Consider the following 19,806-nt stretch of genomic DNA (forward strand, 5'->3'; position numbering starts at 1 on the left):
ACTGGTTCATGTCTTGTGGTTCTCAAACATATGAAGTTTATTCTATATGACTCTATTTTAAACACCTCTATGTACCTGTGGTTCAGAATGAATAGACTCTATTAATCATATAGTATTAAGCTGTCCTGTATTTCAGATTTAAATTCAAACATAATTCTCCAATTACTTGGAGCTGCCTTTGATTCCACGGATGAGAAAATGTATTGGTTATTATGAGATGTAAAAAAACAAATTACTGTATAGGTGGCCAAATATTTGGCAGCAGTAATTGCACAGAATATTCAATGAGCCACCTAACTGGTTCGTTTTAGCTAGCAGATTGTGTGCTCCTGTTCACGATAATAGTTGAAGGAACACGGGTTGGATCAGAGCTCATGGCTGAATCCAGTAAGTTTTCCCATTCAATCTCAAATAATTTGCCTCCTTATCACACAGCCTTTTGTCCATGTGGGTTCCATAATTCCCAGGACAACTTTTTTGGAGGTCAATACAGAACTTTCTCCCATTTTTATGAAAAGAGAAGCAAGCTGGAGCCAACTCCCAGTCTATACATTTTCATGCAGATCCATGATGGAAAGACCAATACTTGACCCTAAGCATTACTTGTTATCCTAGACTAGAGACACATGGCTTCCCTTTTCCCTTGAAAGTCATCTCATTATAGTCTTTTCATTCTAACAAGTTTGCTCTGCCCAGCTGCTTTCACATAACAGTCATTCTACCACCCACTATAAGAGTACCACCACTACAATAGTGAGCACTGATTTATACAGAGTCTCCAGAGGCAGGGAGACAGTAGCTGTATCCTTCATTATTTACATTGAATTATTCACTCCTTTACATTTACCCGATCTCCCCGATTTAATTAGATTACACTACTTGTTGGACAACCCTGATCCTTCCCTCTGTATGATAGTGGCAGACTTTCTCCTGGAAATTACTAAATGCCAGTAGATTTCCTTTGTCCTAACATGTATATCCTGTATTGTATATGCTTTTTAATCTGTTTTATTATTGTTGTACTGCTGTCTATGCCAATAAAGGCTTGCAAAAAAACATGGAATTATTGAACATGGGAAAAATATTAGGGATGAAGTAGACAAGGTTAACTGAAGCCTGTGGACTTTACGACCTAGTAACGATTTGGCGAACTTAGACACATACATACTGGTATGAAGAATGACATGCACGTAGGTAAGGGGGGGGGTTCTCGGGTTTGAACCCCCCCATTCATGTCCAAAGCTCCGCCCACCCGTTAGTGGGTTTTAAAAACATTTTAGTGCTTTTTAGGTTTTTGGCCTGCAGGGGGCGCATTGTTTGGGCTAGCAGCACCAAACTTTCAGGGATTGTTTGGGGGACTCTCCTGATGATACTACCCGGGTTTGGTGAGGTTTGGTTCAGGGGGTCCAAAGCTATGGGCTCCCAAAGGGAGTGCCCCATCCTCCATTGTTTCCAATGGGAGCTAATAGAAGATGGGGGCTACACCTTTGAGGGTCCATAACTTTGGACCCCCTGAACCAAACTTCACCAAACTTGGGATGTATTATCAGGAGAGTCTCTTACTGATACCACCCAGGTTTTGTGAAGTTTGGGCCAGGGGGTCCAAAGCTATGGGCTCCCAAAGGGAGTGCCCCATCCTCCATTGTTTTCAATGGGAGCTAATAGAAGATGGGGGCTACACCTTTGAGGGTCCATAACTTTGGACCCCCTGAACCAAACTTCACCAAACCTGGGTGATATCATTAGGAGAGACTCCTAAAGATACCCTGAAAGTTTGGTGCTTCTACCTTAACAATTTCACCCCTGACAGCAGGCACCCCCAAATTTTTCCAGATTCTCGTTTTAAATCCACCCTCTTCGGCATGGATTTAAAGGGAGAATCTGAGGTCCTCAGTTTAGAAGAAGAAGAAGAGTTTGGATTGATATCCTCCCTTTCTCTCCTGTAGGAGACTCAAAGGGGCTGACAATCTCCTTGCCCTTCCCCCCTCACAACAAACACCCTGTGAGGTAGGTGGGGCTGAGAGAGCTCCAAGAAGCTGTGACTAGCCCAAGGTCACCCAGCTGGCATGTGTGGGAATGCACAGGCTAATCTGAATTCCCCAGATAAGTCTTCACAGTTCAAGTGGCAGAGCAGGGAAACCCGGTTCCTCCAGATTAGAATGCACCTGATCTTAACCACTACGCCACACTGAAAATGATGCTGTTCAGAGTGGGGGGGATAATCCACCCCAAAACAGCATCACTTTCAATGTTGTTTAACTGGGGACCCCAGATTCTCCCTTTAAGGTGGATTTAAAAGGAGAATTTGGGCTCTCTAGTTTAAATGCTATTGAAAGTGATGATGTTTGGGGGTGGATTCCAGCATCACAGCAGCTGCCTGGGGGGGGGGGGGGCGCAAAACTCAGATTTTGCACCAGGCTCCATTTCCCCCCTATGCCTCTGCCCAGAGGGGAGGGGCAGGGGAGGGGAGGGCAGAGCAGGGGAGTCTGCCATCCCTGACCTCGGAGAGCTGCTTTTATAAGTGCTAGGCCAGGGGCGGGGCTTGGGGAGGCGTGGCCATGCACTAGGGGCAGGTGGGGGTGTGGCCCCACCCCCGAACCCCCCCCATAAAAATCTATACCTACGTCCCTGAAGAACGACCTCCTTGAAAACCCTCAATATTTGCATGGAAATGTGCTAAATTAGAAGTTCCTAATTCACTCACCTAATTCCCACAACTACTGCCAGGGGACCAAATCAAGGAAACTACACATATAGCTGCCCAGCTGCCACTGTGCTGCATCAGCCATTGCAGCAGCCATTGGGAAACTGTAAGCCTGTCCCCAAGTAGAAAACTCTACAAAGAGAAAGATGTCGGAGGGCATGAACACAAGGCTTGTTCACAAAATCCCATTACAACTTAACTATGACTTAATGAGGTTCTCCTCATTGATTGCATAAAAACAAACACCCAAAACTTTCAAAGCAGCAGCAGTTTCCTACAACATAAATTCAACATTCTTTCTCTGCTCCCCTTGTAACTGAATTCTAATCACATTCACTATTAGGTCATTGCAACGGATTTCAGTGGACCATTTGTTCATTTAATCTTAACTACACACGTTTAAATATAGTTTCCCAAGGTGTATACCTGCAAACTTTCCATCTTATCCATATAGCTTAAATAAGTATAAGATGACAAACAAAATTCAATTAGGTAAAAACCCGGGTATATACTAGTTTTTACCTTTCAACATGCAACCCTGGAGTCAATACTGTCAGCTAGTTCAATTTCACAAGCATGCTCCAGTCTCTCTTAAAGATCTGCACCAGGGTAGGTAACTTCTTTGGTCCAAGTGCCAAAAGAACAACATCCACCTGTTATTCCAACGAACAGAAGAAGGAAAAGGGGATAAGGTCTGCTCTTAGCCAGTCACACTGAACATGTTGCATACAGATTTTTTTTCATGGAAGTAAACAAAACAAAACTTCTTTTGAGTTGTCAGCATACAACATTAGCAGTTTTGCTTTTGATTTCAAAAAATATGAACCACACACATATATCAAAGGCTAGCTTTTCTGTTATACATAAATATACAACACATATATAAACCAATTACAGCATTGAACTTATTTGAAAACAACTTAGAAATAGCTGTACTAAATATTTATTTATTTATGGAACTCATACCCCACCCTATATGGAGGTCTCAGAGTGGCTTACAAAATTGAAAACTACAATAAAAACAACATCAAATAGCACCACATCATTTAAAACACCATAAAAACACCATAATTAGAAATGCTTCCAAATGGAAAATACAAGAGAACTTATTTATTTTATTTATTTATTTATTATATTTGTATACCGCCCTCCCTGAAGGCTTAATTGCTGTTTAGTTAGCTTAACCACAACTTGGCAACAATGCTCCTCCAAATAATCCTTGATTGTAATGCTTAATTAGCTCAATCACAATTGCATTTGGCAACACTGCTTCTCTGGTGAAAATCCACACTGAAGCAGAGTCCTCAATTTAATCCTTTAAAAAAAACCTCGTTTTGCTGAAAAATAATGCCTTATATATTTGTAATGTAGCCAGAAGTAGTTGGAGCCTAGCTGAGAATTCCGAACTATCTCTTGCCTTGATAAATACCTTCAGTGGGCATATGGCTAGCTGTTTACACTGTACAACAATGTCAACTAAGTTAAGAACTATAATAACAAGAACAACAGTTCAAAGCAGAAGACATGTTTATTGACCTCAGACCACATCTGATCCTACTGTTAACCCCTTAAGTACCTAAGCAACTTGTTTACTGACCTCAGTAAACTGACCTCAGGCCACGTCTGATCCTACTGTTAACCCTTTAAGTACCTACTGTTTAATCTGACTCAGCTGGGACCTCACAGTCTTAAAGAAACCTTAAATAAATCCTGATAAATCCCAATGGGAATTCAGTCCCGCATTCTGAAGAAAAATACTTCTAAGTCTATGAATATAACAACACTGCAATTGTGAGAAACACCATTCATAATTTACTTCTGTGTTTGCTGGTCTAACATAGATATTACAAAAAACCTTAAGTGTTTCAGGTGCATGTCCAACTTCCAAAACAATAAGGCACTATTTTCCCTTTTGGAAGCATTATTGTCAATATAACTGTATTTAGGTGTACAACTATTTATAAGTTGTTTTCAGATAAGAGACCAATGCTGTAATTGGTTTATATATTAGTTGTGTATTAGTGTACATTATAATGGAGAAGCTAGACTGATATATGTGTATATTGCTTATAATGTGATACTTCTGGTTTGTGCACCAGTCCCAATTACTGGTGGTTTTATAAAACTTTCCCAAAAATATCACGGCATAATGCCTAGTTCTAGAATGATGCTTTTTGAGCAGAGCACAGCACATGGTGGAGCATGAGGGGACCAGTGGGAGAGTTTACACCCAACTGTCCACTCTTATGCCACCTCCAAATTCTAAACAGTTCCTACTCCACAGGAAGAGACTCCTTCCAGTCTCCCAGCTGTGATATTTGCCCATCCCAACTTGACCACACTGCTGTTTTGGAGGGTGGGGTAAGGGAGCTAACATGCTTTATTTATTTATTTATTTATTTATTTATTTATTTATTTATTTATTTATTTATTTATTTATTGTTTGTTTGTTTGTTTGTTTGTTTGTATTTGTATACCGCCCTCCCCGAAGGCTCAGGGCGGTTTCCAACAAAATAAAAATTTAAAACATCATATATATAAGTTAATTAAAATACATAAAATACATAAAATATTAAACTAGAGATGGCATCAGCTATTCTATTCCCCCTTTTATGAACCCACGGGAGGCCAGATGTTTGCTTTTATCGCGGTTGATATCATCCCGGCTGGCCAAACGCCTGGCGGAACAGGTCCGTTTTACAGGCCCTGCGGAAACTTTGTAAATCCTGCAGGGCCCTGATCTCACCTGGAAGCCTGTTCCACCAGGTAGGGGCCAGAGCCGTAAAAGCCCTGGTCCTTGTAGAGGCCAGCCGGATCGCCTTGGGGCCAGGGATTACCAGTAGGTCCGCCTCTGATGAACGGAGGGGCCTAGAAGGGCGATATAGGGAGAGACGGTCCCTTAGATATGCAGGGCCAAGGCCGCTTGAATGGCTTTAAAGGTCAAAACCAAAACTTTAAAACATGACCCGGTACTGATCGGGCAGCCAGTACAGTTGGTATAGGACGGAGTAATCCGGTCCCTCGCTGTTGCTCGGAAAGGAGTCTGGCTGCCGCATTCTGTAGTAATACGAGTTTCAGTTTCGGATCATGGCCAAAGGTAAGAAAGCCAGAGAAGCGAAGTTGCAGTAGTCTAATCTAGAGGTGACCGTGGCATGGATCACAGTGGCCCAGATCAGAGCGGGAGAATCACAGGGGCCAGTTGCCGTGCCTGCCGCAGATGGTAAAAAGCTGCCTGGGCTGTCTGGGTGACCTGGACCACCAATGATAGAGATGGATCCAGAGTCACCCCCAGGCTCTTGGCGGACGAAGTTAGTTTTAACGTCTCGCCAAGAAGGGTAGGCAGGCCAAAGGCCACCGGACACTCCCCCCGGCCCAGCCACAGGGCCTCCGTCTTAGTGGGATTCAACTTCAGCCGACTTGCACTCAACCAACCAGCCACAGCATCAAGACAACACTGGAGAGCATCAGGGGCCAAGGTCGGGCTGCCCTCCATTGTGAACAAGAGCTGGGTGTCATCAGCGTATTGGTGACACCGCAGCCCAAAACTCCGAACTAGACTCGCCAGGGGGTGCATGTAGATATTAAAAAGCATCGGGGAGAGTATCGCTCCTTGCGGCACCCCACACATAATGGGGCGACGCTTGGAGATCTCACCCCCCGATGCCACCTGCTGTCCCCGATCTCGGAGGAACGAGATCAGCCAATTTAAGGCTGAATCTCGGACCCCGATACCAGCGAGGCGGTGGACCAAAAGGTCATGGTCTACCATATCCAACGCTGCGGTGAGGTCTAACAACACCAACAGCGCCGAACCGCCTCTGTCCAAGTGTAGTCGGAGGTCGTCCACAACAGTGACCAGCACCGTCTCGGTCCCATGACCAGCGCGGAAGCCCGACTGGAAGGGATCCAGTACGTTTGTGTCATCCAGGAATCGCTGGAGCTGAGCCGCCACCGCTCGCTCAATTACCTTGCCCAAGAATGGTAAATTAGAAACTGGGCGGTAATTGGCCGGATCTCCAGGATCTAAGTGCGGTCTTTTAGGAGCGGGCAGACCACTGCCTCTTTAAGCCGACCAGGGAAAACTCCTTGCTCAAGGGAGCAGTTGACTATATCCAACAGGTGGCTCCGAAGCGCCTCCCTGCCGGCTTTCACCAACCAGGAAGGGCACGGGTCAAAAGGACAAGTGGTAGATCGTACAGCATCCAGGATCCTGTCAACATTCGTTGGGTCAAGTAAGCTGAAGTGGTCCAAGAAAGGACCCAAAGACGGCCCAGGGGCCTCTAGTTCACATACCGTATCAATAGTGGCAGGGAGGGATTGGCGGAGGGTCAGGACTTTGTGTGTGAAGTAGTTTGCAAAAGCCTCACAGCCTAATGCCAAATCAGTCTCTTTTGGACCTATCGAAGAGGTCATCAACGTCCGAATTACACGAAACAATTGTGCTGGGCGCGAACTAGCAGATTCAATAGCGGAAGCAAAATATGCCCGCTTCGTCTCCTTCACAGCACTCTCATAGGACTTCATAAACGATCAATATGAGTGTCTTGACCCCTCGTCAAGTACCCGCCGCCACCCTCGCTCTAGCCGTCTCAGTTCCCTTTTCATCTTCCTCAGCTCCTCGGTGTACCAAGGAGCCGGGTTGATGCAGGTACGGAGAGGACGCTTTGGAGCGATACCGTTGATGGCTTCAGAGAGCCTGGTGTCCCAGCTCTCTACCAGCTCATCTAGAGTAGCGCCAGTGGGCGGGAGTTCCCGTAGAGCATTTTGGAACCGTTCTGGTTCCATTAGTCTCCGCGGGCGGGCTAAAATATGCCCGTCACCTAGACGGGGGGGCATAGGAGCATCAATCCGAGCCTTCAGGACAAATGCTGAGCAAAATAGTCTGGTGTGCTTCTGTCTGGCATGTGTGTCAGGAGTTGTCTACCCATTATCTACCCTTAAAAACTAAGCTATGTTTTAATTGGAAACCTTCTGAATTTTTAACAAGTGTCTCAATGGGGATAATTAGAGGCAGAAAATATATTCACAGGCATCTCCGGACTGCACTGTACTTACTACTATGGCAGCTACTTACATTGCACATTTACAGCACAGGCTGAAAACTTAAGAACATATACTTTTGGAACAAAGTTCTACTGAAGCTAAAAATAACTTATTTACACATAAATGTATATGCCAATGGAAAGCCAGAAAATTCTGTATGGAATTGTAAAGATGACAGAAAGTTATTGGAATTATGCCTTTACATTCTATCAATCTCTACTTGTCAATAACATTAACAGCATACCCCATTATTGGAACTAGAGCTACAAACCTCAAGGCAGGGCCTGGAGTTCTGGAATTACAACTGATGTCCAGAATAAACAGAGCCGTTTTCTTGGAAGAAATGGCAGCTTTGGAAAGTGGATTCTAGCGCAAGGGGTCCCCAACATGGTCACATGGGGACCATGGTGCCTGCTGACACCATTTCACCAGAAAGAGGGCAGAAGGAACTGCTGGCTGCCGGCTGGGAGCCCAGCTGTTGGGGGGGCAGAAGAGACTGCTGTCCCCGGCCTTGGAGAGCTGCTTTTATAAGTCCGGGGGGTGGGGGTTAAGGAAGAGGCCCCCCACCCACCCCTGGGGATGTGGCCTCACCCTCTAAGCCCTGCCTCCCGCTTATAAAAGCAGCTCTCTGAGGCTGGGACGGCAGTCTCTTCTGCCACCCCCCCCCAAAAAGGGCTGCAGTGTGTGCCCACTGGTCTATTTTCAAACACATTATATCTTATCACTTGTTCCCAGAATGTTTCACATTTAAGCAACAAACAACCCATTGAAAATATATTTTATCTAGTACAGCAGACTGTGTCTTACATAACATTTTTATACTGTATATTTTGAATCAATAAAACTTTATCTGGAAAGCATTTTACTAATTTCAAAAGAAAAAAAAGGTTCCACCCCCCCCCCCACTAGTTTCATTTTTTTTCCATTGGGAAAAAATGTAAAACAACTCATTCATAAATGTTTCCAGTTTTGTTCCAGGTCTTCATATCACTAACACTAACAAGCAGATCACTAATATTAGGAAAGCAACAGTCTTGGAGATATTTGCAGCCTAATATGAAATTCAGTACCTATTGATATATACTACTTTTAGTAGGAACAGAAATCAACTTAAGAATTCTCTTAAATACAAAAAAAGGAGCATGTGTTCTGTACAAATGTTCTGCTGATGACTTGGCAAAATTTGGCCTGCTCTCAAATGCTCTACAGGCTTTCCTTCTACATGCCAATTCATATTCATCTTAGAAAAGTCTTAACATAGCAATTAACTAACTTGCCATGGTATTACCACATCTGACACTAAATAAATGCTTAACAGGCAAAACCCCGAAACCTGAAACTGACCATAGCCCTATTCTCAGACTGCGCCCTAGAACTCAATGTAACACTAAAACAAGGCCGAGCCCCTACCTTGCCTTAACTCTAGCTTATTATTTTTATTTAATTTATTCAGTCATAAATTGTTCAAAAATTGTAACAAAAACCTGAAACCTAAAACTGACCATAGACATATTCTCGGACTGCGCCCTCGAACTCAACGTAACAAGAAGGCAAGCCCGAGCCCCTTCTCTTGCCTCAACCCTTACCCTAAGATACAATTTTTATTTAATTTATTTTATGTTACAATTTTGGGAACAATTTATGACTGAATATATAAAATAAAAATAATAAGTTAGGGTGAGGTTTAAGGCAAGTGTAGGGGCTCAGGCTTGCCTTAGTGGTGTGCTGAATTCTAGGGCTCAGTACAAGAATAGGGCTATGGTCTGTTTCAGGTTTTGGGTTTTTGTTACAATTTTGGGAACAATTTATAACTGAATAAATTAAATAAAAATAACAACTTAGGGTTAGGGTTCAGGCAAGGGAAAGGGTTAAGGCAAAATCCCGAAACCTGAAACTGACCATAGCCCTATTCTCGGACTGCACCCTTGAACTCAATGTAACACTAAGGCAAGGCCGAGCCCCTACCTTGCCTTAACCCTAACCCTAACTTGTTGTTTTTATTTAACTTATTCAGTCATAAATTGTTCCCAAAATTGTAACAAAACCCCAAAACCTGAAACAGACCATAGCCCTATTCTTGGACTTAGCCCTAGAATTCAGTGTATCACTAAGGCAAGTCGGAGCCCCTACACTTGCCTTAAACTTCACCCTAACTTATTATTTTTATTCAATGTTTTCCCCTCCGCTTTATTGCGTGGTAGATTTAACAACTTGGAAATGAGCGAAAGGGTATGCTCTTGTGGTGAACAACAAATTGAAACATTGGCACATCAACTGCTTTGCTGCCCTAAATCTGCTAAGATTAGATCAAAATATTCCAATATTCTTTCTAGGATACCTAGTGAAATGGGAGAATCAGGTAGACTTCCTTTCCTTCTGGACAATTCTGACAATGAAACTTGTGAATTGGTTGCACAATTTTTACTGGAGGTGATGCACAATCAATAATTTATATTTATCTTAAACCTTTGTATTTGTATACCTTTTATCTCAGGTTTTTTATTGTGTTATGATTATTGTTATGCCAAATAAAGGCTTATTATTATTATTATTATTATTATTATTATTATTATTATTATTATTATTATTATTATTATTATTATTATTATTATTATTATTTAATTTTTGCAGTCATAAATTGTTCCCAAAATTGTAACAAAAATAAATTAAATAAAAATTATTAGTTAGGGCTAGGGTTAAGGCAAGGGCAGGGGCTCAGGCTTGCCTTAGTGTTACGTTGAGTTCTAGGGCGCTATCTGAGAATAGGGGTATGGTCATTTTCAGGTTTCAGGTTTTTCTTACAATTTTGGGAACAATTTATGACTGAATAAATAAATAAACATAGACAGATGACCAGCTGGGTGTCGTGGAAAGATTTGTCTTGAGTATGTTGTCCAGGTGGTGAATGCCAGGCGGAAAATATTACAGAACAGAAACAAAACCCTGCAGGACTGCAGTTTGAATACACATCTTCACATAATCAAAATTTCTCTTGGGAGACACTACAAAAAACCTAACTGTTGTTAAACATGGAACTGCACACCTTTAAATAAAGAATCTCAAGATGGCATACACTGTTCCTGTCTGCCTCTTCTAGCACCACAACACTATGAGGTAAATTAGGTTGCGAGATAATGACTGTCCCAAAAACTATAATGATGTATGTATTACATCACAGTGGTTTCACTTCAGACATAGAAGGGCTTCTAAGGAGAGAAAACCTCAGCCATGAAAGTAGCAGTTCAGTCCTAGAAGAATCTTGAACCAGACCAGTAGAATGATTGCTCTACTTCAAGTCTTGTTTTCAAGGCTGACATAAGATGCTCACATGACATCAGTGTTCAGGGAATGACACCAGATGCACAGCGATCACCATCGATCAAAGCAAAAGTCCTATGTTGACAGTCCTATGTAGACAGGCATAGGAATTAGCCTCAGTAAAATGAGATATTTATTTCTGAATAAAGATGGGAAAGACTTGGCTGAAATATCTGTGCTAATTTCTATGTTTTAAAAAAGTTTCCCACTCCATGCTTCTTATAGCATATGACCAATATTAGCGTTAGTACTACATGAAAGATAGTCATTATTTCTATCATCTATTCCTCTAAACCTATGCGCATAAGAAATGAAGAATAAAATAGCACCAATGATGTTCTGTTGTCTATGCCAAGTAGTGCACCTGTTAGCTGATTAACAGGATTTCATAGTTTGCCACTAAACACTAAAGAATCTATCAAAAGAGCAGTCTAAGGTACTTCACTGAAAAACACAGATCTGCCAAAGCTTAGTATGCAAAAAGAATCCAAGTGGATTTCAAACCTCCACCAGCAATGAATTCTAAATGCAAGAGGTGTCATAGCAGCTGGAAAGCATGGAATTTCAGGGACTTCAATATAAAGTGGAAGGTTGTCAGGGAGTCAGTAGTGCAAGACCTCAGAGAGAAGCCATGTATAGAGGGCAGCAGAATGTGAGGAACAATGAAAAGAGCACCTAACTGCTATATAATCTCCCAGTTCAAGTACTACGATTATGAAAAATTTATGGCAATCAGCATATGAGACAAGAAACAGTTTAGCACCATAATTTTTGTGTGTGTGTGTGTGTGTGTGTGGGGGGGGGGGGATAGCACACAAAGATCTACAGTTCTAGCAACCCTGATCCTCAGCTGGATAGCAAGAGTTCCCTGTTTAGAGCAGACATTAGCTTCTGGCTACCCCAAATGTCAAGTTGGACTGAAAGCACTGCCTACATTTCTCTTCTCTAACCTGAAATAATTATTTTGGAAAAAACATTACCTGATATACAAAATTGGCAACATCATTTATTTCGAAGAGTGATAAAGAAAAAAAGCATCATGTTTGCATGAAATCCTTTTTTAGCAAGTTGACTTTGAGAAAGTACATTCTTCTGTAACACAGAAATGCTACACGAATTTGAGAATGTGAAATGATAACAATAATAGTAACCACCACATACTTGAAGCTAGCCCTAATCCAGGTTATTTATTTCAACAGAATTTACTTACAATTATGAATGCTTGGTATAACAGGGTAACAGGTGGACAATACAATAGGTTTGCCACCTGTTCCTTATTTATTTTAGAAACCATCAGGGAAAAGAAGGGATGTAACATACCTGCAAAAAGCTACGGTAAACTGTTACAAGGAACAAGATTTCATAAAGTATTGGAAATGTTGTAACACACATATTAGGCCATTTTCTTATGTACTCACTAGCCATTCCTTAATTTGGAGTGCTTCAGGCATATAGTACAATCTTTAAAATACCCTAATAATACTAATATAGTTGCTTAAATCCAGATCCAGCTTGTTACACAGGTAATTTGCCCGTTTAGATTGCCAAAGTACAACATTAAAAAAGAAAAAAAATTATGGATCGCTCTTCAATTTATGGTCAGATACAGCTATACTAAATATGCCACCAGTTTAGTGTTAATTCCACTAGAATAATGTGCATTTGCTATGTAAAATAATATATGGCAAGACTTTAATAACTATTTATATAACTTTACAACTTGTTCCTTATTAACTCAGAAAAGCACTATACTGTGTCAAGCCTTGCTCACCACTTTTATAATGAGATAGAATGCTTTAATGTACTTCCTTTTTTAAAAAATGAAAGAGTATTTTGAAATTCAATTGGGAAAAGAGAATCCAGGGGGTATCATAGCTGCTGATTTATCTGCAGCAGTCAGAGAACAAAATATTAGTGGAACAGAAATGCAAACCAGATTGCTCTCTCAAAATTATGTGTTTAACTGATCACATGCTACTTCTCAAGTTATCTGAATGCTCGCTTACAGATGCTGCAAGAAAGCTTTCTACCCAAAGACCTTTTCTTTTTTTTAAAAAAAGCTTCAAAATGTGTGGTTTCCTTTTCATAGCATGAATAATGTGAGAGAAAGAAAATGCAGCTGTAGGACAGAATTTCTCAAATGGATCTAATGCCACCCACTGAAACGAATTGGGAGAACATGGTTGTGAGGCAGCTCTTCACAGTCATATGCATGAAATGAAACAAGAGAACACAACCATATTCCCTCCATTTGTTAAATCTGCTCAGCTGATGTCCTGTAGAAGCTATTAAAAGAAAAACACAGTTGAGCCCATAGTTCACAGTTGAGCCCATACTTCAGATCAAGATGGAAAGAACACAAACAAAATAGATGGAAATAATCACTTTCTCATCTCTTCCTTCTATCCTTAAAAGTGATAAAACTTATTTTTTATTATTATAGATGTTTTTATTACAGATTTTAAAATATATTTATATAATTTATATTATGTGTTAAATATATAATATTTATATATTATATATTTTATTTGCTTTTAGCCATTATCTGGCCAGTAGTTTGCTGTAGCAAAACATTCACTGATCACAATACACCTAAATGCAATGTTGCAAATTTTGTTAGTACGGAGGGGTTCTCATCTCTTTACACAATTATGTTAACCGAGTTTTACCAATATAAAACACTGCTTTTAAAATGTGTTCAGGAAAGCTTGGATTCATATCAGAGGTTTTTTAGGCTGAAAGACAGTTTGCTTCAAACTGCCAATATTATTCTGCAACGTGCAGGCACGAGGCAGCATTGGGTATATTTATTTATTCACCACTGGTGAGACCCAAAGGCTTCATATGTGTGAATCCTACAATATTCTCTAACAAAAAACAGGAGTTCCATGGTAAACAAGTCAATGTAGAAAAGGCTCCGAAGTATGAAAATGATTTCTTTGTGTTAAATTGTGAGATCCATTTTATAGTAATTTTTGAGGACAGTTTTCACATTTTGTTACAGTGTGCATACACTAATTTATAAGGGAATTCAAAAAAATCCCAGCATTCTTGCTTACCTGACTGAAAAGCACTTTTTACTTTTAACAAATGAACTTCAAATTCATAATATTCAACTGCTGTACTGTTCACTTGACAGAGAAATACAATACTAAAGCAGATAATTATCAAATGGCATCCTACCATTGTGTGCATGTAGACACTTAGGAACATAATGGAGACAGCTGAAAAGTGGTGGTGAGAATTCTGTCATACCTCTGTACCAAAATAGAGGAATGTTAATATTCTTCTCACCAGTAAGCAGTTCAATACAAATAAATAGTCTACTAAGCAGTTAGATGCATTCTGTGGTATTGGAAAAAGTTTCAGTTTGCAACAACTGTACCTCCATTTAATCTCATCGGCTACAATACTGCCACTGTTTGTTACCATCTGTATCAGTTCCAAAGACACAAGCTAAAATTTGAGGAACACATTTACAGGCTTTTTGAACTGTTTGGTAACACAACATTATGAAAGGGGGAGCCACTTCCCCGATATCCTCCTAACGCCACAAAAATATCTATAACATAGGATGCAAGGTTAATGACACCCACACATAAAAGCCTGAGAGAAAGTCCTGCCTTGACATCCTTCATAACTGACTTTTCTGAACAGTGACATCCTAAGAGGCAGAGACTGAGCAAGGGGAAACTGCGCCTGGGGCACGTGTGCACCCAGCGCCCCTGCTGTGGCGTTGCCCGCCCCTGCCACGCCCCCTTGACGTCCCAGCTACGCCTCTGCTGCTGCTCTGCCCGGGACGTCATGCCCCTCCTGTCCCGTGGGTGCTACGCCACTGCTAACAGGCATCTCTTTAGAGCAGTGGTGGTGAACCTATGGCACTCCAGATGTTAATGGACTACAATTCCCATCAGCTCCTGCCAGCATAGCCAATTGGCCATGCTGGCAGGGGCTGATGGGAATTGTTGTCCATGAACATCTGGAGTGCCATAGGTTCGCCACCACGGCTTTAGAGGCACTGAACAGGGAGGAAGAAAGCAAAGCTCTCACAGATATTCAGAACCCATGCATAAAGTACCTCAAATATACTGTACCCATGCATAAAATACCTCAAGTATACTGTTTGTGTTATCAGGAATGAAATTATATAAGAGCTAACATGCTAAAATTTATATATTTCGATTTTATCCTGATGTATGGGAACAATTATGAATTAGAACACTATGCAAATCAAGCACCTTTGCTAGAAGTACAAAAGAAACTACTTCAAACAATTCCATAGATTCTACCATTCCTGATTTCCAAGCAACATTTTACCCAAGCACAGCATTTCAATCCTAACCAAGAGATCACAAATTCCTTCACACTCCATAAGTGTGAAGTTGAAGATATGAGCCTCCAACTCTTTAATAGTAACGATAACAATGATGATGATGATAAACAGCCATTCCAAAAAGACTAGGACACTACTTGAAACATCTTCAAATTGACAAAATCAACATCGGTCAGATTCAGAAGGCAGCCCTGCTGGGATCCGCACAAATACCACACCGATACATTACAACTTCCTAGGCCTCTGGGTGAGGCTTGAATTGTAATGAAAGGCCAACAACCAGCTAAAGAACTGTCAGCTGTAATATTAAGCAAAATTTAATAACAACAACAACAACAACACTGCAGGAATCATCAACTGGACCCAGGCTGAGTTGGAAGCATTGGATAGAAAAACTTAGAAGCTTATGACAATGCACCATGCCTTACACCCACGCAGTGATACTGATAGATTATACCTTCCCCGGAGATCTGGAGGCAGGGGCTTACTGCAAGTACAGCAAACAATGGAAGAGGAGAAACATACACTGGCCGATTATGTGAAGGAAAGTCAAGAACAGGCATTGATTGAAGTGAAGAACAGACATTTGCTGCAAACCCAGAAAACCAAACAAGAATACAGAAAAATGTGATTAAAATGAGGACTAAAAGCTGGCACAACAAAGCATGCATGGCCAGTTTCTGGAGAAAATCAAAGACAAGGTGGACAACGAAAAGACCTGGCTGTGGTTAACAACTGGAACTCTGAAAAAGGAAACTGAATCCCTGATTTTAGCTGCCCAAGAGCAAGCCATTAGAACAAATTCGATCGAGGCCAAAATCGAAAAATCCTCAGATTATGCAAAGTGCAGATTATGCAAAGAAGCTGATGAAACTGTAGATCATGTCCTCACTGCTGCAAAAAGATTGCACAGACTGAGTACAAACAGAGACACAACTCAGTGGCCAAGATGATCCACTGGAATTTATGCAAGAATTACAACATAAGAACAGCTAAGAACTGGTGGGAACATTGTCCAGAGAAAGTAATGGAAAATGAGAAGGTCAAGATCCCGTGGGACTTTCGAATTTAAATGGACAAAATGTTGAAACACAATACACCAGACATCACCGTGATCAAGGACAAGAAAGTGACCATCATTGACATAGCAGTCCCCGGTGTCAGCAGGGTCATTGAAAAAGAGCACGAGAAGGACACTAGATACTGCGATTTGAAAATCGAGCTTCAGCGTGTATGGCACAAACCAGCTGAGGTCGTCCCAGTGGTAATCGGCACGCTGGGCGCCATCCCAAAAACACTAGGGCAGCACTTGAAACATCTTCGAATTGACAAAATTAACATCTGTCAAATTCAGAAGGCAGCCCTGCTGGGATCCAAACGAATACTCCGCTGATACATTACAACTTCCTAGGCCTCTGGGTGAGGCTCGAATTGTAATGAAGGCCAACAACCAGCTAAAGATCTGGCAGCTGTGAAATCTACAACAACAACAACAACAAGTAGTAGTAGTAGTAGTAGTAGTAGTAGTAGTAGTAGTAATGAAGGCCAACAACCAGCTAAAGATCTGGCAGCTGTGAAATCTACAATAATAATAATAATAGGCAGCTGTGAAATCTACAATAACAATAATAAATTTTATTTATACCCTGCCCTCCTCCAGCAAAGCTGGGCTGAAGGCTACATACCCTAGGTCAGGGACAGAGCTCAATCCCACAGTTGTGCTGGGCTTCAGAGGCATCTGACATTAGAGAACAGAACCTTGGATACTCACCATAAAGGTTCCTGCTTCTCTGAGGCAAGGACAGCGTCTTCAGAGTATGTGTTATACCTGCCAATTGCTGAGGGAGGCAGGATTTCTAACAAACACTTCGTGTTACTGGACCTCTAGCAGCCCGTGCCTCACTGTAAAGATTTTCCGAGCAAGAGAGCTCAAGAACTTTAGCAGATAAGCATAATAGGTTATAACAGCAACAAAACTTCAGATAACAGGTAACAGGAAGAACAGTGTGGTGGCATAACAACTATCCAGAAAAGGTTAAGGGAGTGATTATCATGATAGTTATAAGAATGAAACATGACAATTTTCAGGAGGAAAGGTGGAAGAGCCTCCCTTGTCTGTCTCCTGTCGAGCATGCAGAAGTGGTATTCCTTCTCTTTACAGTTTGCTGTGTGTTCCGAGATGTGATCAATCCCTTACTCTGAAATCTTGGAACAGCTGATACTCTGGGCGGGCAGACTACCTATTCTCCCAAGATTACCTTAAAGAAGGAGGAACCTTCATGGTGAGTATCCAAGGTTCTGTTCTCACTCTAAGGTGGAAGGCATCTTTAGACTATGGGATGTCCAAAAGCACATCTTCTGGATGGGTTCATCAATGTTCCAAGACTTGTTGTAGCACTGTTGGACCAAATGCAATGTCAGAAGATGCTCAGGTGTCTATTTTATAGTGACAGACAAAGGTAGAGGCCAACACCCAGGTGGCAACTTTGCTAATTTCTTCTACAGGAGAAGCAGTGGCGTAGTGGTTAAGAGCAAGTGTACTCTAACCTGGAGGGACCAGGTTTGATTCCCTGCTCTGCCGCTTGAGCTGTGGAGGTTTATCTGGGGAATTCAGTTTAGCCTGTGCAGTCCCACATACGCCAGTTGGGTGACCTTGGGCTAGTAGTCACGGTTCTTCTGAGCTCTCTCAGCCCCACTTATCTCACAGGGTGTTTGTTGTGGGGGGGAAGGGAAAGGAGATTGTCAGCCCCTTTGAGTCTCCTTACAGGAGAGAAAAGAGGGATATAAATCCAACAGATGCTTGAAATTCCAAGGCTTCAATGGTGACTAATTTCCTGGTAGAGTGGGCAGTGATGCCCTGTGGTGGAAGTACCTTCCAGGCTCCATAAGCATGCTTGATGTTGTAGCTGATGGCTGCCTTGGACATATTTTTTTCCTTTGTTCAGTGAGTTCAGATACATGAAAAGTGAATCTGTCTTCTGTATGTCTGCTGGACACTTCAGGTAAATGCACAAGGCTCTCCTGAAATCTAAGGTGTGCCAAGGTCTTCTCACAGGAGTGTGATGGAAAGAAGTAAGATGTAGTTCCTATTGATGGTGCAAAGTCAAGTTGACTTTAGGGATAAAGGTGAGATCAGGTCTCAGGACCATATTGTCCTTGTGGAAGATGCACAGTCCTTCCCTGGCTGAAAGAGTTGCCAGTTCAGACATTCTGCGGATGGAAGTTATGGCCACAAGGAACAAGACCTCCACTCTTAGCTACTTGGGACTTCACAGAGTGGTTTAAAGGGAGGCTTGGCGAGAGACTAAAGGACTTTATGAAACCTCCATGTAGGAAATCTATGGATGGTAGGAGGATAGTTGTTGTAAACCCCTTTCAGATAGGCAAGAATGTGAGGATGCATGGAGGTTGGAATGCCCACTATGGAGGGAATGATGGTGGAAATGGCTGCAACCAGCATGTGTAGGGTGGAAGCTCACAGATTCTGGTGTACCCTATCTTGTAGGAATCCCAGAAACTGGCCCAGGCATGAATTGAGGGGGTCCTTCTTACTGGGACACCAACAGACAAATGCCTTCCAAGTGATGTGGCATATACATTGGGTGGAAGGGCGCCTGTGAGCCAATATGTTTTCCACCACCGCTGGCTTCTACCTCAAGGTCATTAGCCTGTTTCTTTCAAGAGCCAGGCAGTCAAATGGAACCAAGCGGAAACCTGGTGTCATGCCAGACCTTGGTGGAGTACGTCCGGAAGCAGAGATAACTTCCAAGGTTTCTTTATAGGGACTTCTACCAAGACTGAGAACCAAGGTTTCCAGGGCCACTCAGGAGCAATCAGGATGACTGTCGCTCTTTCTGAGCTGATTCATGGAATCTTGGGGAGAATGCGAAGGGGAGGGAAGGCATACAGTAGTAGATTCGGCCACAGAGATGTCAGGATGTCCACTTGCTCTGCTCAAGGGTGACAGAACCAGGAGAAGAAACAGGGAAGCTGGCAGTTCTGAGCTGATGTGGAGAGGTCAACAGCTGGTTGACTAAATTTCTGTGTCACTTGGAGGAAGACAGCTGATCTCAGGGTCCATTCATTCTCATGCAGACTGTGGAGACTGAGCCAGTCCACAAGTACATTGGAGGTTCCCTGTATTTGCTCGGCTGGGAGGGAGAGGAAATGGCCCTCGGCTCAGTCCAGAATTCGAAGAGCTTCTCAATGAAGTAGTGGTGACCAGGAATCTTCCTGCTTGTTTATGTGTGCTTTAATCGAGACATTGTCCATATCCACTAGAGCATGATGGAGATGAATCTGCTGCTGAAAATGTTGGTCAAGACCTCTGTAATGAAACTCAGCGTTTCATCCTGAATCTCTTTTGGACCACAAATCTGTTCATAAACTTAAGGTCCAAGATGGCCAG

At 42.1% G+C, this 19,806-nt stretch overlaps 1 protein-coding gene across 5 annotated transcripts in view; it reads right to left on the minus strand.

Annotated features, from left to right (window-relative positions):
- USP49 (ubiquitin specific peptidase 49) overlaps window positions 1-19,806 on the minus strand; it is a 67,005-nt gene that overhangs the window by 26,231 nt on the left and 20,968 nt on the right. For 2 of the 5 annotated variants that reach the window (XM_048496168.1, XM_048496169.1), the window contains exon 2: window positions 3,227-3,357. The exons of the other annotated variants lie outside the window; for them this stretch is intronic. The gene's annotated coding sequence lies outside the window, so the exon portion shown is untranslated. The remainder of the gene's footprint in view (window positions 1-3,226; window positions 3,358-19,806) is intronic. 5 annotated transcript variants of the gene reach the window in all.

This window comes from Sphaerodactylus townsendi, linkage group LG05 (genome assembly GCF_021028975.2).
Source record: "Sphaerodactylus townsendi isolate TG3544 linkage group LG05, MPM_Stown_v2.3, whole genome shotgun sequence".
Classification (NCBI taxonomy): domain Eukaryota; kingdom Metazoa; phylum Chordata; class Lepidosauria; order Squamata; family Sphaerodactylidae; genus Sphaerodactylus; species Sphaerodactylus townsendi.